Genomic DNA, 14054 nt, shown 5'->3' with positions numbered 1-14054 from the left:
ATATCAAGCATGGGTTTCTACTTTATAGAAGAATTGGTATCCATAACATTAAATCCATTTCGAGGGTGGAAAAAAAGTCACAAAATCCAGATTTGAAAACGACGCTCTGTGGGTGGGTCCGTGAGTTAGTACTTAGGCCTCAGTTCCTATCAGTGAAATGGAATATACATGTGGTTCTCTTACAGGCATTTTAAAAAATATTTATTTATTTATCTATTCTGCTGCACCAGGTCTTAGTTGTGGGGCCTGCAAACTCTTAGTTGCGGAATATGGATTCTAGTCCCCTGCCCAGGGATCGAACCCAGGCCCCCTGCTTTGGAAGAGCAGAGTCTTAACCACTGGACCACCAAGGGAGTCCTGGGCCTCAGTGTTCCTATCAATGAAATGGGATTTGCAGCTGCTTCTCTTATCAGATCAGATCAGTCACTCAGTCGTATCCAACTCTTTGCGACCCCATGAATCGCAGCACGCCAGGCCTCCCTGTCCATCACCAACTCCCAGAGTTCACTCAGACTCACGTCCATCGAGTCAGTGATGCCATCCAGCCATCTCATCCTCTGTCGTCACCTTCTCCTCCTGCCCCCAATCCCTTCCAGCATCAGAGTCTTTTCCGATGAGTCAACTCTTCGCATGAGGTGGCCAAAGTACTGGAGTTTCAGCTTTAGCATCATTCCTTCCAAAGAACACCCAGGGCTGATCTCCTTCAGAATGGACTGGTTGGATCTCCTTGCTCTTAGGATCATTTTTTCATGGGTGGTGGTGCTGCAACTGCACTCCAAATAATCCCAGGAGAGTAAGAGATGGAAACCTGAGCTATCATGCCACATCAGTTACTTACCAGCACTGGGACTCAGCAAGTCTCTGTGTCCTCATCTGTAAAATGGGAATTTAATCTCTCCTATTCAGTTCCCAGAGCACTAGTTTGTTGGGAAGAAATGAGCGTAAGTCTGTAACAAAGACTCATTAAAAAAAAAAAAAAAAAGGCAAAGGGCATCCATTGTAGTGTCCTTGCTCTTTCTATCTCTGCTCCCATAAGAGTGTCTAAGTGTCCAAGGATGAACTTGTTTCTTACAAAAGCTTTGAGATTCGGGTGTCCCCGCCCCCAAGGAGAGTGGGAACTGGCTTGCAGAGCTGGAGGAGGGCACGAGGTGGAGCAGCAAGGTCTGCATGTGGCTTTGATTTCAAGCCTGTGAGAGAAGATGATCCTCGCAAAGGCAGTGGCCTCACCAAAGGCTTAGTGGGCAGGATGCTGGGACCTGAGATGGAATTCAGCATTCTTGAAGTTCTGAAGCCTGACACTTTTTATGTTTTAAATCCTCTCCCTTATTTCCTGTTACTCTATTCTTCCTGACTGTAATCTTACCTATTAACTCGGGAGCAACGTGATTTAAAGGGAACATGGGGCTTCAAATAGGTTCAAGGTGCTCAGTTTTAAATAGACCACTCAATTCTCTTTTTAAAAATTTTTATTTTGCAGCTCAGAAAAAAATCTGGTTTTTATCCTTTCAGCACTTTTTGATCAAAGTCAGATTGATAGAGTTTTTTAAACTCTATCTAATCTTAAAAGACAGACTGAACAATACAGTTTAACTCTATTTTTCCAAAGCTGCGGTACAGACTAGTTTCTGTTTCCTGTGTCTAATGGTTACAGCCATCACTTAATGTTGCTTTGCAGACAATAATTGTACCCAACATTTGACAAGGACTTTCATCTTCATTACCTCTATTATTTTTCGCCACATCATTCCTGTTTTACAGATAAGGAAACTAAGGCTCTGAGCCCAGGGTCTCACAGCCAGTAGAGTCACATGTCAAACTCTAACTTGATGTTCAGAAGTAGGCCTCAGCTGTTCACAGTTTTAAGGTGTGCCCTGGGGATCGTATTTCTAAGACTCTGGGTGGCAGCCAAACAGAGCTGGCTTGAGGAGACAAGAGGTTGAGTTCCCATGAGGTAAGTTCCCTGGGCTGGAAAGATTGTGCAGGTAAAGGTGCAAGCCAAAGGAAGTCAGCTGGGACTTCCCCGGTGGTCCACTGGCTGACTCCATGCTCCCAATGCAGGGGCCCAGGTTCGATTCCTGGTCAGGAACACTAGAACTCTCATGCTGCAACTAGGAGTTCACATGCCACAACCAAACGCCCCACGTGCTGCAACAAAGATCGAATATCCCGTGTCTCACAACTAAGACCCGGCGCAGCCAAATAAATATTAAAAAAAAAAAAATGAAGTCAGTTGAGGCCAGTGGAGCAGAGTACTGTACCCTCCAAGGGCTGATGGAGAAAGGATGGGTGTGCCCTGATCCAGTGCTCCCATCTGGATCCCATGAGGTCACATGCGTCAGCCCAGGCTAGGGACAGCTGGGGAGCATGAACAAATGGGCCTGTATCAACAAGGCATTTATTGAGCACTTACTGTATCAAGCACTGAGCCAAACGCTATGGGAATACAAATGGCACATAAGACGGGTTTTCTGTCCTCAAGGGATTTGCAGTCAAGTTAGGGAGTCAAGACTAAAACGTGCAATGGCAGAAGAAATGATGTCTGTACCCCACTTCATAGCATAAAGTAGAAGTTGCGTAGGAGTCTAGAGCAGAGGATCACCTTTGCGCACATTAAGAGACATGGAGGATAGAATGAAGAGGGCTGGGACTTTCCTAGCGATCCCTGTATTGGGAGACTCCATGCTTCCAATACACAGGGACGTGGTTCCATCCCTGGTCAGGGAACTAGGATCCCACATGCCTCACAGGGCAACAACAACAAAAGAATAAAGAGGACTAACATTTCTAATCAGAGTTCCAGAAGGAAAGAAAAAACAAGATGCAGAAACTGTCTCAGAGACATAGGACCCTAATGGGATATGAGGCACTTTCCTATTTAGTTTCTCTGAAGGAAGTTCTCTTCTGTATTTGGGGTTCGGGTAGGCGCTGTGGTATATTCAGCTGGTAAATTCTTCTGAATGTTACATCCCCCCAGGGCAACCAAGGATGGGGTGGCAGGGAGAGGGCCATGCCAGAGGAGGCTGCGTTTATCATACATCTTTTTTTGTTTGTTTTATTGTTTATGTTATTATGGTAAGCCTACCCTGCAAATTAATCTATAATTCTAACACTCTTCTCATTTATTTTTAAGTCTTTATTGAATTTGTTACAATATTGTTTCTGCTTTATGTTTTGGTTTTTGGGCCACAGGGCATGTGAGATCTTAGTTCCCTGCATTCGAAGGCAAAGTCTTAACCACTGGAGCTCAAGAGAAATCCCCTGTCATACATCTTCAAGGCTACTCTTAGTTATGTCTACACCTGACTTTTGCCTGTGTTTCTAGTTCTACAACCACCCATTCCCACCCATTCCAACTCTTCAATGTAATAAAACCCTCAAGTAGCCAGAAATCAAGATGATAGACATCTCCACTCTCCAGAGAAATGGTCTGCATTTTCTTTAAAAGCTCAGCTTCCAGAATAAACCCTGGGGTCAGTTCACCTTCAGCCCAAATTCAATAATTCCTTTAAGGGATTATTTATGTTCATAATTCTATCTCTAAGTAACTCAGTCATTCAATAAAGACTCAGCTGCATTCACTATCAGAGGCTATACTTTTTGTAAGGTGTGCAAGGCAACTGCAGACCTCAGGCCTTAGTAAACCCGGTCCCAGCTCTACCAGCACAGGAATGGGGAGCGTCCACCCTTCGCGGCCATCATCCTCCACGCCATTCACAAAGGGCAGTTTGCACGAACTGCACGATCTAGGTATCCTTTATATTTTTGTCTTCTTTTAAGAAGAGCCATTGTGTTTTACGGAATGAACAAGTGCAGAATCTATTGAACCAGACATTTTTGGCTCTGTGCTTAGAACAGTTTTAAGAGCTCCTTTACGCTATGTAAAAGATAAATTAAGCACAGCTTTATTTCCCTTCTGCAGCTGTCACCCCACAATGAGCTGCCTTGAATGTGAGGCTGATGGACATTTGCCCTCCAAAGCGCAGCCAGGTTTCAGCCAATCAGGACTCAGCAGAGCTCCGCCCTCTCTCTCTTTACTTCACACCCCCAGAGTTACTCTAGTCAGACGCGAAAGCAAACCCAGGGCAAAGCTAAAGCAACTGCAGATGTAGCCCTTTGGAGGCAGCAAGGATCCACAGAAAAAGTGAACTCCATGTGTCTAGTGACTAACGATTATCATAAAGTTTTACCATTTACAAAAATGTCAAGAAGGAGTTGATGATGACAAAGCAGACATTTGTTGGACTAGGTTATATGAAAAATCGACAACAGATGAATTTCAGAAAGAGACAGTGGCATTCTACCTGATTTCTGCCTAAGACCTTGCTGCTTCTGAAGCTGCCTCTCTATAGAAGTCCTCTTATGAGACAGGGACAGGGCTGATAAATTCTGTTGGGATTTTCCGTCCTAAGATTGAAAAAAAAAAAAAAAGTGTTTTTGCTTTTCAGAAGCTTCAGTCAAACAAAGCCCTTTCCTTAACGCTTAAGTAGGAGTTTGGACCAACTCAAATCTACTCCCCAGAGCCCTGTGGCTGAAATGCTATGAGGTATAGGATCTGGGCCATTTCCCCCTTAGTGCTGGGGGAAGAGACAAAGGAATAAAAAAGCAAAGACCCTCTGGAACTTTTCTAAAGGGTCTCAATGATCCTATCCATTGGGTTAATTCCTTTTCATTCCCCAGTGGACTCAAGCTGGGAGCATGGTTAGAGAGCTTGGAATGCTGAAGAAGGGGGTCTCAAGATGCCCTCATTGGAGAATTTCATTAGAAGACCACTCAACTCTCCCCAACAAATGTGTATATGCATGGGTTTACATATCAAGTCGTTGATCCACAAATCTCCTGGGTAGATGACGAACCTTCAGGAAAGGGGAGGAGAGATGAACAGGTAGAGAACTTACCTACTGGAAAGATGAGTAAAAGCTACATAACATTTCTCAAGGAGACTTGGATGGAGCCTTGTCCTCAGGCAGCAAACATTTGTGTCTGAACCCAGAAACCTGGTTTGGGTATCCCAGGGTAACCTCTTTGGATCCATCCTTATGCCTTTTTAAAAAATTTATTTGTTTGGGGGCTGTGCTGGGTCTTCATTGCTGCAGACAGGCTTTCTCTCATTGCAGTGAGCAGGGGCTTTCTCTAGTTGAAGTAAGTGGGCTTCTCTTGTTGTGGAGCTCTCCGTGCAGGGACTTCTGTAGTTGTGGTACATGGGCTTAGTTGCTCCATATTATGTGGATCTTCCCGGACCAGGGATCGAACCCGTGTCCCCTGCATTGGCAGGCAGATTCTTCACTATGGGACCACCAGGGGAACCCGTCCCTATGCTTTCTGGCATACTCACTGGTGGTACGAGTGAGTATACTCATACTTCCTGAGTATGCATATGAGTACACTCATACTTTCACTCCCATACTTTCTGGCAGTGGTGATGTGAAACAAGCATCATCATAATTGTACAACTAACTCATTTGGTTCTTTTGCAGTCATGTCATCTAAAAAAAGCACAGATTCTTAAGCAGCTAACAAATGATTTATTTGCTTTCTTCTTAAGTAATCAAACAAATCAGTCTAAACTCACGAAATACCTTAGAGATCACTGAATGTGGTCCCTTCTCATTTTAAAGCAAGGGGAAACTCTATCCCAGAGAAGGGAAATAGTTAGCCCTGAGTCACACTGCTGGCAGAAGGAAGCCTCGAGCCCGGGGTCTCCCAACAGCCAGCCTAGGTCTCTTGTCACAGCACCACATGTCCAGCCACCCAGGACCACAGGCTTGATTTACATCACGACCTGTGGGCTCTTACAGCCTCCAGCCTGGGCTCCCCACCACGCCACGGGGGTCTGGATGTGCCTCTTACCTCACACGTCGACTTCAGCCACACCACCCCATTGGTTGCTCTGCCATACAGCCCAAGTCTCCCATTGTTAATCATCTTTTTAAAAGAGTTTAACATCTGCTGCAGGGAAATTTACTGGCCTCAAGTTACCGGCTGTAATTTTGGTCATTTGGGGGAAATAATGATGCTATAGTCGTCACTTTCCAAATGTTGCAGGAACTTGACCCAGATCAAGAAACCTCTCCATAAATCAGCTCAAAAGCAGCATCAATTTCTAGCCTCGCCATTTAGAATGCTGCAGCTCTGAATCAGTGTCTGGGCTGGAGAAAGCATCCAATTCAAAGCCTCTAGATTTTAATAATAGCTGCCATTGTTCAAAGAGGGATTCATAACTCTCAATGGACTCCAGCCAAAAATCTGGAGCCAGACTCTGTATTTATGTGTATTTGGATGTGCTAAGTGCTCTACGAGTTTCATGAGTGGTTCTTTCAACATGGGAGCTACTCAGATCTCCAAGCCTTGGTTCTGGTTGTGGACATCTCTCTGAACCAAGCCTTCCCTGCTCACAAGTCTTCTTTGGCTCTTGATTTATGTACAAATGACCAGCATCATTGTACATAAGGGCATAGGTCATTAATAATAAAAACAACATTGACTTCCTTGGCTGCCCCGTGGTTAAGACTCTGCACTTCCATGGCAGGGGGCACAGATTCAATCCCTGGTCAAGGAACTAAGATCCCAGATGCTGCATGGTGTGGCCCAAAAATAATAATAATAAAATAGCAATAATAATAATAGCAGTTAACACTTTATGGAGTGCTTGCTCTGTGCCAGGAGTTGCTCCATTAATTCATGTAACCCTCACAATGCTATGAGGCTGGTATTGCTATTATTTTCATTTTACACAGGAGGAAAGTGAGGCACAGCAGGGATAAATGATCATTCATCAGGGAGTGATCAGAGGAACGAGGGTTTGAACTCAAGCAGTCTGGCTCCAAAGACTTCTCCCCTCTCTCTTTTCCAAATAGCTTTAAAGAAATGCAATTCATATGCTGTACAATTAACCCTCTTATAGTGTATAATTCAGTGTTTTTCAGGTACATTTACAGAGTTGTGTGACTATCATCACTATCTAATTCCAGAACATTTTTGTCACCCCCAAAGAAACCCTGTATTCATTAGCAGATGGTTCCTAATTTCTTCCATCTCCTAGCCCCTCAGGCTCTATTAATCTATACTATGTCTCAATGGATTTACCTGTTCTGTACATTTTATATAAATGAAATCATGAAATATGACCTTTGATGACTGGCTTTTTTCTCTTAGCATGTTTTCAGAATGCATGCATGTTTTAGCATATATCAGTGCCCCTATTCCTTTTTCATGACCAAGTAATGTTCCATTGTATAGATACACCACTTTTGTTTGTCCATTCACCAGTTGATGGACTTTGGGGTTCCATTTGGAGGCTGATACAGATGGTATTGCTATCGACATTTGTGTACAGGTTTTTGTGTGGACATACGCTTTCTTTCCTCTTGGGTATACCTCGGAATGGAACCATAGGGTCATGTGTTAACTGTGCTGGTGGTTTGTTTTTGTTTGTTTGTTTGTTTGTTTTTAGGAACTGCAAATTCCAAAGTATCTGTACCATTTTACAGTTTTTAACCACTTAGCTAGCTATGTATGATGATTACAATTTCTACGTATCCTCACTAACACTTATTATTTTCCACTGTTTTGATTATAGCCATCATAGCAGATGTGAAATGGCACCTTACTATGGTTTTGGTTTGCATTTCCCTAAAGACTAATGATGTTGAGCATCTTTTCATGTGCTTATTGATCATGTATATATATTTTTTCCTTGGGGAAATGTCTATTCAAATGCTTTGCTCATTTAAAAAATGGGTTGAGCTGTAAGAGTTCTTTATACATTCTGTGGATACAAGTCCCTTATCAGATAAATGATTTGAAAATATTTTCTCTTCTGTAGGTTTTCTCCTTACTTTCTTGGTGCTGTGCTTTGAAGCACAAAAGTTTTAGATTTCAGAAAGTCCAATTTATCTATTATTTTCTTTTATTGCTTGTGCATTTGATATAGTATCTAAGAAGGCTTTGCCCAACCCAAGCACATCAAGATTTGCCTTTTGGTTTTGTTTAAAGAGTTTAAAAGTTTTAGGTTTTGTATGTATTTAGGTCTTGATATGGCATGAGCTAGAGGTCCAAATTAATTCTTTTGCATGTAAGTATCCAGTTGTCTCAGCATCATTTGTTGAAAACACTATTTCTTCTTCCATTGAATAGTTATTGCACATCAGAGGACTCTCTCTTAACTACTATATCGAAATATTTTAGAGGATGAACACCTCTGTGTGTGTGCATGTATGTGTGTATAACAAAAAGCAGCAGGAACTATTCAAAGCAGTAACCTAAAATGCTGGTCTCTCCTGAATGTAAATCATCAAATGGTTGAAAGTCTGAAGGGTAAAGATGATTAAATAAGGCCAAAACCAGAGTATCCATCTGTCCTCCAAAGGCTGAAATATCATTGGAAAGGTGAGAGGGTCTTAGTAGGAGTCTGAGAAATGAAGCTCTCCCAAGGAAGAAGGAAGAAAGACAACTCCATGAGAAGATGGTACCCAGAGTAGCAGACATCCTATGGTCACCTCTTGTGTGGGATCGAGTGTTCTCAGCCCAGGGCACAGATGAATGAACATACAGAGTCAGATAGTGAGACTGGGACTTCAGATCTGTAATGATTTCTCTCTTTTTAAAATTTATTTGATCACACCAGGTTCTTGGGTGCAGCATGTGGGATCTTTTTAGTTGCAGCATGTGAGATATAGTTCTCTGACTAGGGATCAAACCCAGGTCCCCTGCACTGGACGCATGGAGTCTTAACCACTGGACCATCAGAGAAGACCCTGTGATACATTCTATCAGGTCCTTCTCAAATCTTAGCATTATTTCCATCTTTGTCACAGCTCTTAATGTAATAACTTCCTGCCCATTATCTGTGCCAAATTCTGTCCCATCAGTGACTTAGGGTCCCCATTTCCTAGCCACTCCCAGGATAGAGAAGCTGTGATTCTATTACTCTGCCCTCTTTATAAACATCTCTTCAGCCTCAGAAGGAGCCCTGACATTATCCAGTTAGTGATTCATTACCTCTTCTATCAAAAGAGCACCTCACACATGAGGGGTGCTCAGATAACTCAGAGAGCCATGGCTTTCAGAAGTGATTCCTTTGGGGCAGGGGCAGTACCATATGAGGAAGACGTCATATGGTCTTCCTACACGGAAGACTACACGGAACTCACTTAGAAGCGGTCAAGCTCCAATCATTCTCCCTTGAAGAACTTCTGTAGGGTTTTCTTTCTTTTCTTCCACTTTCATCATGAGCCAATTCCTCACTCCCCGAAGGGTTTATATAAGTCAGGGTAAATAACACTAGTTGCTGTAACAAACGGCCCCCCAAATTAAAATTGCTTAACTCAATAAAAGGTCATTTCAGAAATTTCCCTGGTGGTGCAATGGCTAAGACTCCGCACTCCCAATGCAGGAGGCACCGGTTCGATCCCTGGTTGAAGAACTAGATCCCACACACTGCAACTATAAAAAAGATCCCACGTGCTGCAGTGACAATTCCATGTGCCAGAACTAAGGCCTGATGTAGCAAATAATCAATATAAGTAGATAAAAGGTCATTTCTCTCTCCCACAAAGTCCAGTGCAAATGCTCCTAGCCAGTGGGCAGCCTTCTACACAGCCATCCAGTACCCCAAGGTCCTGCCACCTTGTGTCTCTGCCATACTCTTAGGACTCTAAGTCCTCTGCTGGGCACTTTCCAGCCAGCAAGCAGATAAGAAAGGAAGGTTATGGAATCACAGTGACATTTAGGGGCCAGACCTGAGCGATATGATTTAGCCATATTCCATTGGCCAGAACTCAGTCACAGGGACACACTTAACTCAAAAGAGGCTGGAAGAACAAGGCCTCCTGTGGCCAGGAGACAAAGAAAATGTTTTGCTGAACACGTGGTAGTCTCTGTTAGCAACTATGAAGATGCAGAATTTAGCGGCCACAATAACAACATCTTTATGCAGCATCCCACAATAGCATCTTTATGCAGCATCCCAGCTGTCCTACAGTGTTCCTTCCTGTAAGGTCAGGATGGTCTCCCTGACCATCTTTATTAGTTATGACCAGATCCATGCAGAGGGGACTCGTAGGCAAATCTGCAAGCTAGTGAGATGAGTTTGGACAAGAGCCTTCCTTTCCATAAGAGTTCAAGTCTATCAGGCAAGAATTCTGCACATACCCAAACATGGTCAAAAGTCAAGAAAAGATTCTAAGAGCTTGACCTCAGATCCCATCTAAGTGGTGACGAGAGGATGTCTGCTAGTCTAAGCAGCATCTTCTCCTCATAGAGTTGCCTTCCTTCCTTCTCCCTTAGGAAAGTTTCACTTCTCAAACTTTTTCTGACCTGAACTCGGTCTCCTGGACAGGAGACTGAGATTGGACATGTAGGCTGAGAGGGTGTTGCTTAGGGAGAGCAGGAAAAGTCATGTCACTCCAGAGAGCGGAGCATAGAGACAGAGGCAGATGCAAGGCCATGGAGCAGAGCCTGGAGACATCAGAACAAAGCATGAATGGATAAATCAATCTAGGCATTGAGGATCCACAGCTACTAACATCACAAAAAAGAGACAACCAGATATGGTGAGGCTTCTGATGAAAGAGCATACAGCCACCTCTCCTCTAGGGAGAAAAATCAAAACTGAATGTGATCAAACCTCTAGGTCCAATTACTAATTTGGCAGAAATAGACAGGGTGGAGGGACAGGCTAAATGACACCATGAGGATGCAATCAAGAAGACTCAGGCATAAAAAAGAACAAATTAATGCCATTTGCAGCAACATGAGTGGGCCTAGAGATTGTCATACTGAGTGAAGTCAGAGAGAGACAAATACAATATGGTATCATTTATATGTGGAATCTAAAGAATCGTGCAAATGAGCTAATTTGCAAAACAGAAATAGAGTCATGGATATAGACAATAAATGGATGGTGCCAAAGGGGGAGGGGGAGGGATTAATTGGGTGATTGGGATTAGCAGATACACACTACCATATATAAAACAGGTAACTAATAAGAACCTACTGCATAGCACAGAAAACTCTACCCAATAGTCTGTAAAGATCTATATGGGAAAAGACTTTTAAAAAGAGTGGATATATGTGTATATGTGCATATATATATATATATATAACTGGTTCACTTTGCTGTACAGCAGAAACTAACACAACATTATAAATCAACTATATCCTAATAAAAGTTAATATTAAAAAAAGATCCAGGCTGTGGGAAGCCCTACAGGGCAAATGACCGTGGTTCTTCGACAAATACATGACAAGGGAAAAGAGGGCATCAGGGAGGAATGCTTAAATTAAAAGAGAAGCTAAAAGATGTATCAAAGACATAGGAAAAATTAAGCCACAGTGTGAGGGGTGCACACTTGTGTGATAAACTATTAAAAACATGTTTGTCACAAAAATCTGCCCCCTTCGCATAGGAGGACAGTCTCTCTGTCCCATAGAAGCTGAGGAAGTGACCTGGAATGTTATTCCACCTTAGATGTGGGCTTGCAGGGCTACAGTGACATAACTGATATTCACTCGAGCCACCTGCTTCGTTCTCTGCAGACCTGTTTTCACTCATCTGCGCCTTCCTGTCCAGCACCTGGGACGGACACTTTAGCTGGAAAATCTTCTGGGCTCTCAATTCTGGCTTTAGCCGCAGGTGCCTCAGGGAGGCTTTTTGACAAGACAGGTTTTAGGACATTACTTCCTCTTCCTAAACCAGGAGCTAGAGTAACAGCTCAGCAACTCCCAGATAGCCAGGAGGTGTAATAGGCCTGCCAACTCCAAAGCTAGACCCCAGGGGTATCTTAGACGCATGTGGGAGCCTCAGAGCCCAGGGGTGGCAAGAAATGTTCTGGGGGAATTTCTCAGAGCAATGGCCAAAAGGGACATATAAGAGAAGTAGGGTTTCAGATGCATCCTCAGCAGCAAACCCTCTTGCCTGGGATGCAGGCTGTCTGTGATGGGGTCTGCAAGATGATATTAGAATTTCCTGCCTGAGAGCCCACCACTGTCCCCAAGACTTAAGAATAACATCCCAGCCCTCTTTCTGTGACAAGCTTTGGAAAAACTGAACTGAGAGTGAGCTGGAAGCAGGTCCGTGAGCCACGTCCCAAGGCCAGGTCTGCAAGGGAGAGGAACAGCCTGTACCAGCTTCCCTTCCTGCTGCTGCTGCTGGGCTCCTGTTTTCCCAGCCACTTCCAGCCATCCCTCCTTTCAGCTGCGGAGCGAGCAAGAATTATGGAATTGCTATTATTACCCCAGCCCGGCGTCCCGGGCTTGATGGCTGCTGCCCTGGCAGCTCCCACGCAGACAGGAGCCAACTGCAGTGACAATAAAACAAAGTCTTTGGCAGCCGAAGGCCTCTCCTCTGTGCGCCGAGGCTGATGAACGGGCTGGGGAGCCAGCTCTGACTCCAGCTCCTTGGGAAGTCTTGGAGCTGGAGTCTTGCTCCCCAGCATCTGATTCCAAAGGCATTTTTCAGTCCAGTTGGGAAGGCTGCGACAATCTCAACAAGGCTCCCTCTATCAGCCTTGAGAAATGAGTGTCTGCCAGCCTCGGCTGTCTGTCCAGGGCCTCTTCCAGAAGAGGAGATGGATTTGTTCTATTAACTTGGCTGGCTTTATCAGCCAACCAACCAACCACACAGCATTTAGAGAGCACCACTGCATGCTAGGGACTACTCAGGATCCATTCATCCAACACGACTTCCTACAGCACCTACTTGGGGTGAGGTACTGTGCTGGTGCTAGGTTTACATCCACAGACAGAGGAGCTAGGAAGCCTCCTGGGAGCTTATCCCCGATTGTCAGGAAAGAGAGGAGGAACAGAATAAACAAGTGATGTAATGACATAGAAGGTGGTAGGTGCCATGGGGGAATTGGGCAGAGTCAGGGGGATGGAGTGTGTAGGAGGCAGGGGTGAGGTTTAAGCAGGTGGTCAGGGAAAGCCTCTCTGGGAAGGTAACACTGGAACCAAGACTTGAAGGAGGTAAAGGGTCCAAACATAAACCCCCAACTGATGTGCCTTCCAGGCATTTACTGGCTCCACGGGAGAAGAGACTTGTTCACAAATATCCTAACAGCCAAAGCCTCTTGAAACCCCAGACAGAGGGGTGGTGGATATTCAGAGGAGGAAATGATTAGAACCTGCTGTCACCCAAGAAGGGGTGTGACTCTATCCTTGGAACGGCTCCCCAAAAGCACTTCATTGCTTGAAACCTGGGGGAGAAGCCTAAGACTAGTGGGTGTGACCAGTAATATGAGGAAAGCATGTAAGTGGGGCCCAAGAGAGCAGAGGAGGGGACATCTGAGGGAGCCGGCAGGAGCATCCCACGGCTGGGGCGGTCCGGGGAAGAGAAGTCCCCGGGGAGGTTTAGCAAGCTTAGGCCGTGGGAAATGTACCTTCTTCCCCCTCGGAACACCTGGGGGTGTTGATGATTGTTGTCCTGAAACCAAACCCACTACACCACAGGGCCTCAAACCTGCCTGCCCATCAGTAGGACTTGTTTTCTTTTTTCCACTGACTCAATGTACATGCGTTTGAGCAAACTCCTCAAAATAGTGAAGGGCAGGGAAGCCTGGCATGCTGCAGTTCGTGGGGTCCCAAAGAGTCCAACACAACTGAGCGACTGAATGGCACTAACGTTTATTTATTTGGCTGTGCCCGGTCTTTTGAGTCACGCAGGATCTTTAGTTGCGGCATCCAGGATCTACTTCCCTGACCAAGGATGGAAACCTGGGGTCCCTGCTTTGGGAATGCAGAGTCTTAGCCACTGGACCACCAGGGAAGTCCCCTATTATCTGGTTTTCAATAGCACAGGTTCCTGGGCTCCATTTTAGACCCGTAAATTAGAATCTGTGTTTTTTAAAAGCTGTCCAGATGTTTCCAAAGATCCATCAGGTTTGGGGTCCACTGGAGAAGGCAATGGCAACCCACTCCAGTACTCTTGCCTGGAAAATTCCATGGACAGAGGAGCCTGGTGGGCTGCAGTTCATGGGGTCGCTAAGAGTCGGACACGACTGAGCGACTTCACTTTCACTTTTCACTTTCATGCATTGCAGAAGGAAATGGAAACCCAC

At 44.7% G+C, this 14054-nt stretch overlaps 1 non-coding gene across 1 annotated transcript; it reads right to left on the bottom strand.

Moving 5' to 3' along the window:
• Window positions 1-280: 280 nt before the first annotated feature.
• On the bottom strand, window positions 281-353 carry TRNAG-UCC (transfer RNA glycine (anticodon UCC)). Its single transcript has one exon. It is a non-coding gene; the product is annotated as a tRNA-Gly (tRNA).
• Between the last annotated feature and the right edge of the window lie 13701 nt (window positions 354-14054).

Source organism: Bos javanicus, chromosome 23 (genome assembly GCF_032452875.1).
Source record: "Bos javanicus breed banteng chromosome 23, ARS-OSU_banteng_1.0, whole genome shotgun sequence".
Taxonomy (NCBI): Eukaryota; Metazoa; Chordata; class Mammalia; order Artiodactyla; family Bovidae; genus Bos; species Bos javanicus.
Note: the sequence above shows the minus strand (reverse complement) of the source record. Positions and strands in the feature narration are given on the sequence as shown.